This window comes from Dendroctonus ponderosae, unplaced genomic scaffold (assembly GCF_020466585.1).
Source record: "Dendroctonus ponderosae isolate FM_Combo_2020 unplaced genomic scaffold, Dpon_F_20191213v2 Dpon_F_20191213_1, whole genome shotgun sequence".
NCBI lineage: Eukaryota > Metazoa > Arthropoda > Insecta > Coleoptera > Curculionidae > Dendroctonus > Dendroctonus ponderosae.
In genome coordinates, this window is record NW_026017110.1 from 61,484,644 (window position 1) to 61,491,318 (window position 6,675).

The window sequence follows — 6,675 nt, forward strand, 5'->3', positions numbered from 1 at the left end:
TTTTCATTAATGTTACATTTGTTTGTTCTACCATGTTTCTTTGCTAAGAGTTTTTCTAGTTTATTTTTTTGTTTTGCTTTAATCTTGTTGAAAACAGTTTCATATTTTTGTTCTTGTTGTTCATAAAACACTTTTATTTTATTTTGATGGCATGTTTTTTGTTGTAAAGATATTTTAACATTATTAATGTCCTTGTTAATTTCATTCAGTTTGGAACAACAATCGCTCAGTATTATATTTAAACATTGCATGTCAAAGCGTAAAGTAGCAACAACGCTACACATTGAAACTGATGATGGTGGAAAACACCGAAACGTTTTTTTAATTGATAAATAGACAATAAATGACTGAAGAACCCAGGATTTGATTTTAATTTGGAATTATAAAAAAGACAAAGTATCTCGTCTGTATTTTCCATTAAATCTCCAAAACAACGAAAATAATGAAAATGATATAAGTAGGTATTATGCCTTTTTCCATTACGGAATGCTAGCATGGGGTGGAGCGTATAGAAAAAGAATAACCTTCAACAAAGTCTACAGAGAAAGATACGAAAAATTGTGAATAGGAAAAAACTTGTTCAAAAAAATACTAGGAGTTTTTTTAGAGAGAGACTAGTTATGCACGCATTAATCTCTATTATATCATTACTATGATCTCAAAAATAAGTATCGCACTTCGAGTAGCAGGTAAAACTCGCCATAAAAAATTGATATTTGAAGTCTTGTGCTTCCAAATGAATTAAACATTTTAAATATTGATAAAGGCTGACAAAAGAACAAGCGTCTGCCTAATTCTTTACAAACGCAAGTAAATTCGTAAACAGCCGAAGTGTCATTTGAAAACGTTTGATACAAGAATAAACATGAATCCATTAGAAAGCAAAGGGATGCAAATAATAAAGCAAGAACCATGAAGAACAATGTGAAATGAAAATAAAGACCTGCTTGTTACAATAAAGAAGCAAATCGTTTCGAAGAAAGCAATAAAGTAAATGTTTGGCGCAACTGACTACGGAGACCGAAATCAATAATTCACTGTTTAATTATGAATAAAGAAAAGATAAATAATCGGAATCTTGCAAAAAGAAGCCGAAGCAAGAGTCTAGTTTTTTATGACGCGTCTCTATTCGGAAGCGTCGGCTCAATCACATAAAACGTAGAATTTAAGCGATTTTTGTCCCATAATTGTCATTTACTCGCTCTTGCCTTTTAAGCGGTGGTTATTCGTGTGAGTACGATTGTCCAAAACAAATCCAATATCAATCAAATCACACACTCTAATTGAACGTAATTAAAACACTCACCCGAATTGTTAATAGAAACTGTTCCTGATCACAAAAATTGTCATTTTTTCGCTATTGCAAGGCGCACACAAAATTCACGTTCAAACTCACTGGAAAACGAATTTACGAGGGTTTTCGTCAAAATGGATCCACACCAAGCGACCGAACAATGGGCGAGAAAAAAATAATAACTGGTCGAAAGCTTAACATAATGATAGCTCTACGACGGCGGAATCACCGTGACTAAAAGGCCTACCTGCATGGTACCTTTCCTCCTCCCCCCAATAACAGTTTTAAATTAACTTCCATCCCATTGGTCGAGCCTAATAAAATGTAACACATTTATGGGCTTTATTCCTCCACCACGACCTCATGGGATACTTTTGCGTAATTGCAATGGCTGACAATATCAGAGAATCGTCTTTGAATTCTGGAAGATCGACGTTAATTATCCATTAACAGACTAATTTTGCCGAAGACTGCAATCCAAACCGACTGATTTAAGCGGCGAGATAATATAGAGCAAACAAACACAGTGAAACTCTCTACTCCAGTGACCGAACAATGAGCTATTTTAAATAAAAATAACTTTTGATTTCAACTATTTGAAGCCGATTGAAATAGTGACTGGTTGAATTTCGGGTAATATTAATACAATTACCTCTTTGAAAAATGACTAGACAATTTTTCTGCTGACCAAGGATGACAAGTTAAAGAAATTTCAATTTTATTTTGGCACTATGCATGTAACGGGTCAGATTAACAGGTGCAATGTTAATAACTGAATACGCTTTTATTGTTATTGTCGGTTTTTTTCTGTCCGCGTGCCGCCACTTAATGCAGAATAATTATTACTATCCGTCTTGCCACAGGGAATAGTCGAGTTTTGTTATTCCAATATTACATGCCCATTGATTGGACGTATTTATTCATCCCACTGTTTGAGGCGAAGTCTAAGGGGGTTAAGATGGTTCCCCGATCAATTTTTTTGATTTGGGAAGAGAAAATCATCGAAAATGATCAAAAAATAAATTGTCTGAGTGTGTAGAAAACGCTTAGAATACCGATATGGGCGCAAAGACTGCAAACATTTTTCAAAAGAAGTATTTAGGGGTTCGGTTATTTTTTGCTATTTATTTAGTGAAGAAACTTATTGCTTATGAATACAAGGTTTAGCAAATTAATAAAGAAAGTTAGTCGCTTCTCTGGAGGCATCAGCAAAAATTTGCTTGTGCCTTGGAAAGAACGAAATTAACACCCCCTGGTTTGGTTCTTCCAGAAGGAATAAACCTCGTTAACACCAACATTTGATTACTCTTGTATCTTTAACAGTAGGTAGTCGAGGAAGAAAATTGAAGCAAGCTGAAGAATTTGAGAAAGTCGCCTGTTAAAATTGAGATCAGAAACAGCCCGTATAAATATAGAAAACAAAGCCGTGAATTTCTCCACTTGACTCAATCCGTTCAGGAACAGAAACAAACAAATACAAGCCGTTTCTCCCAACTGCTTAACCACAGGTATTCTTAAGAGGATTTTTAATTAGATACCAGTATATTACAGCCATACTTGACTACTATCCATGTCAATGCCAGACAAGTAAATTAGCAGGTTGAATACATGAACAACATATTTCCTATCAAATCGGAATGAAGTAATTGAGCATAAAATGAGACTGAAAAAAGGTAAGTCTGAAAGCAGTGATATTCACGCCATTCCCTTCAGTTAGGAATGAGGTTCGACACTTATATCGACAGCTCCTTAATGCAAATGAATTATCGTTTATCTGTCTGGCTCAGCGATTGTTACTCATTTAATATCACACTGGAACGTAAAGGTTTGATAAAAAATGTGAGATTAGATTATCAGAATCGAACGATTCCGATGTGAATTAAAAATTGCATGATGCATTTTTGGAGCGGCTGAAAGAGGCAGCTATTAAAATTCCCAATTAGTTCCAGCGTTAAATTCACTGATAACCTTTAAGTGTATTTCCTTGTGCATATTGAACTGGTAGTGGCGCAAATGCGAATACCATAGCGTAATTGCCGCTAATAAACAACAAATGACATAATTTTTTATCTGCTAAACAATAGCTCGATAAAAAATAAAATCAAGTTCAGATTTAACAATTGTGTACCAGAAAGCCATTACGATTAACGAAAGTAAAAGTTATTACTTTTCAAGCTTTTAGATATTATATTTACGCAGACGGTACAATAGCTGGGAATACAAAAGAATTAACCACATACACCCAATACCGAAAGGTGCTACGTATAATTATATAATCTGATATAGGAATACATTTTTACTTATTTGCTTCATCACCGTGTTTCAGCAATATTTCCATAACAGTTCTTTGATGGTTATCTATAACGTCCAATTGACTTGTAATAAGGAAATATTTATTTATAAAATTGACGTTTTGTTCAGTTTGTTAATAATCCTGCAACTTATTGCTAGGGTCCTTGCACTGCGCCAAGGCTCAACGGAAAAGTAATCATTACACCACATTCGAGACTTATTTGAAGAGAACTTCTGTAAAAGTGCAGACTTTAATGATCGATTGGCAGAAACTGACGCTGGTAAATGGCAGGAAAGACGACGAAAAAAAACACCGCTATTATCTTGTCGAGAATATTATTGAAAGAAGAAACAAGATAATTCTGGGCTGTTACATGAAATGTTACCAACAGTTACATCTTCTCAGTCTTCTCGCACTATCGACTAAAAAACTTGTTGATGTACACAAAATTAATGTGAGCTCCTTGAAGCCGTGAGTTCCATCGAATCTTCGGAATGATCAACCCGAGTTTTACTCGAACTAGAAGTTAAAAAATTACTCTTGGGACTGAAAGCCACTTACGCGTAGAAGGAATGCATCATCAAAGCAGACCGCCAATGGGAACCATTTTGTTCTCTCGATGGGTCTGCCGCTCCAACTAACCGCTAATGAATTTGATTTGAAAATTACATCTGCCAATGGGTTTCAGCTTTTACCAGTGCCGTACTCGCAACAATTTCAGAAACCCTAAATAATGCCCAAAGATGCGAACAAAACTCAAGGAAACTCGTGAGTTTTTTGTGCTTTTCGACCGATCATTCAGAGAAAGCAAAGGCCCAAACCTCCAAAAATTGGACACAATGACAGCGAAGGCCCATGGATCAATTGCTGAAATTGGTGAGCTTTTAAGAGCTTGTGCGCCAAGTAAAAATGCTAAAAAAATTACCAGTTGCAATATCAAGAGAGTTTAGGCTATCGACAACATTGCTTGAAACTGGTGAGTTTTCTGGAAGGAAAAAGAATTTCCTTCTGACGCAACAATTTTCACGGCACTCTAAAAGCCCGAAAAAATCGCCAGTTTTAAGCAACTGCGGCAAACGCCTAACGCTTTTGATATTCACAATTTATGGTAATAGAAGTTACTTCCGAAACAGCTAAAGCTAAAATATATTGTAAAATAAAGAAAATCCCAAAAGGACAGTTGGAAATTATTTTCGCAACACCACTCTGAAGATGCAAGCCACTCGTGCTTGCGAAACGTCAGGAAGAAACTCTATTTCGATATATTTTGGGCTAGCAATTGTATCATATGGCAAACATTCAGCACCTAATGAGTTGCAATAATAAACAATCGCGTTACTTTTCCTGACTACATACTTCAATTTTAATACAAATTCGTTTCCTGGGTTTCAGTCATAAATTTACTTCGCTATTACAGTTTATTTCATTCTTCAGAATACGTTTTTTAAAACAACACCGAAACGTATTCTGAAGAATGAAATAGACGAAGTGAATATATGACTGAAACCCAGGAAACGAATTTGTAATAATAAACAATAAAACAAAAAACGAAATAGAAAGTAACGAATGTCGCTTTGCTAATTTTCTTAATGAAACTTTTGTGACAAGGAACCTTCAAATTGATGGCAAATAGACAACGATTGATCGATTCGGCGGGGCTTCTTAGAACAAACCTTAATTTATATCTGTATTGTATTTAACCACTATTTTTTTTCTACAAAATAGGTATGACAAAACAGTTGTGAAGCATAAAAAGACAATTTACCACTGTTCTTGGTCGCCCTTGAAAAACCATTGCTAATTCGAAACGAGAGAAAGGATTTTTTCGACAAAATTCGTTATGGATCCCTCAAGTTACAAAATACCCAACAGGAAATTAAAAAGGATATTAAATGAGTAACAGATTATTTTTTGTGTATGGGATTGGCAAAGTTTAGTATTTATAAACGAAGACAATACAGAAATCATGAATGTTTTTCATAGTTCACGGGTTTCAGTAAATTCAGGTGCTAGATTGTGCATTTCTCGTACATTTTTAATGTTAAAAGCTCTGATATGAACCATTCAGCAGCTCTTTTGATCTCACCTACAAAGGCTCAATCATATATCTAGATCTAGAAAGAAAGATAGTTCCACTTTTTTAAATAAAAACGTCAAATTGACACCCTTTTATCGGTCTGTCGCCGTTCTCCGAAGCCATTTAAGATGAATTTAAATGAGAGACCAAAAATTTAGCGCTACTTATGTGATGTTTAAAAGAGATTATTATCTGAAATGTTATTAGACAGTCTCAAGTGCCTTTCGAGCCTCTTAAATGTGGCCTGTTGTCATCAACGTCTCCCACTGTTTATTTACGTTCTTGTCCGACAATAGAAGATGTAATTTTTGACACTTTGCCCACTACAATGGAATGATGGCCCTTTCGAGTTGAATTCTCGGGAACAAGTGCTGCTTGTGCCCTTTTTCAAAGAACTGTTAAGTGCCCGTTATGTCTGCATCATTAAAACTGTGGTAAATTTTCGAAAACACCCCGAAAATACAGGTAGGCATGGAATAGTTAATTCTTCGGGCAGGGAAACCCTTACGATTTATTCCAATTGTCCAAAAAATTACAATTGACAATGTTAAAGAAATAAATGTATTGAAGAGGCGTCGTTAAGTCTTAACTGAGGGCAAAGCAAGGGGATTTTGAATATAATGAGTGGCTATAACACAACATATAAATTATGAAACCAACTTCTTATGACATGGATTCGAACGAGAAAAGACACTGGGCATTTTTATCGCGTTCATGGTTATGATTTTAGAAAGGAACTACGTATTTTTATTTGTACTTATTTACTTTCGCGACCTTTGCCAAGAACTCAAAATGCCGCGGAGAAGAAATTAGCCACCTATTTCTAGTCTTGGCTTAAGGAGTAATTATGTAATTTTTCGGATGCTCCGATGCTTATAAATTATAACTATGCTAAATCGCATTAAATAAATAAATATTATTTTCTTTGTATAGCTGATTAATTTATACGAGCGTTAGGAATAGGAATTAATTTTAGAATAAGCTAGGCTAAGGCACATATATACTAAGCAA

General features: G+C 34.9%; 1 protein-coding gene across 4 annotated transcripts in view; it reads right to left on the reverse strand.

The window, feature by feature from the left end:
* Positions 1–6,675, reverse strand: part of LOC109540866 (segmentation protein cap'n'collar) — a 61,579-nt gene that overhangs the window by 19,095 nt on the left and 35,809 nt on the right. The window lies entirely within an intron of this gene.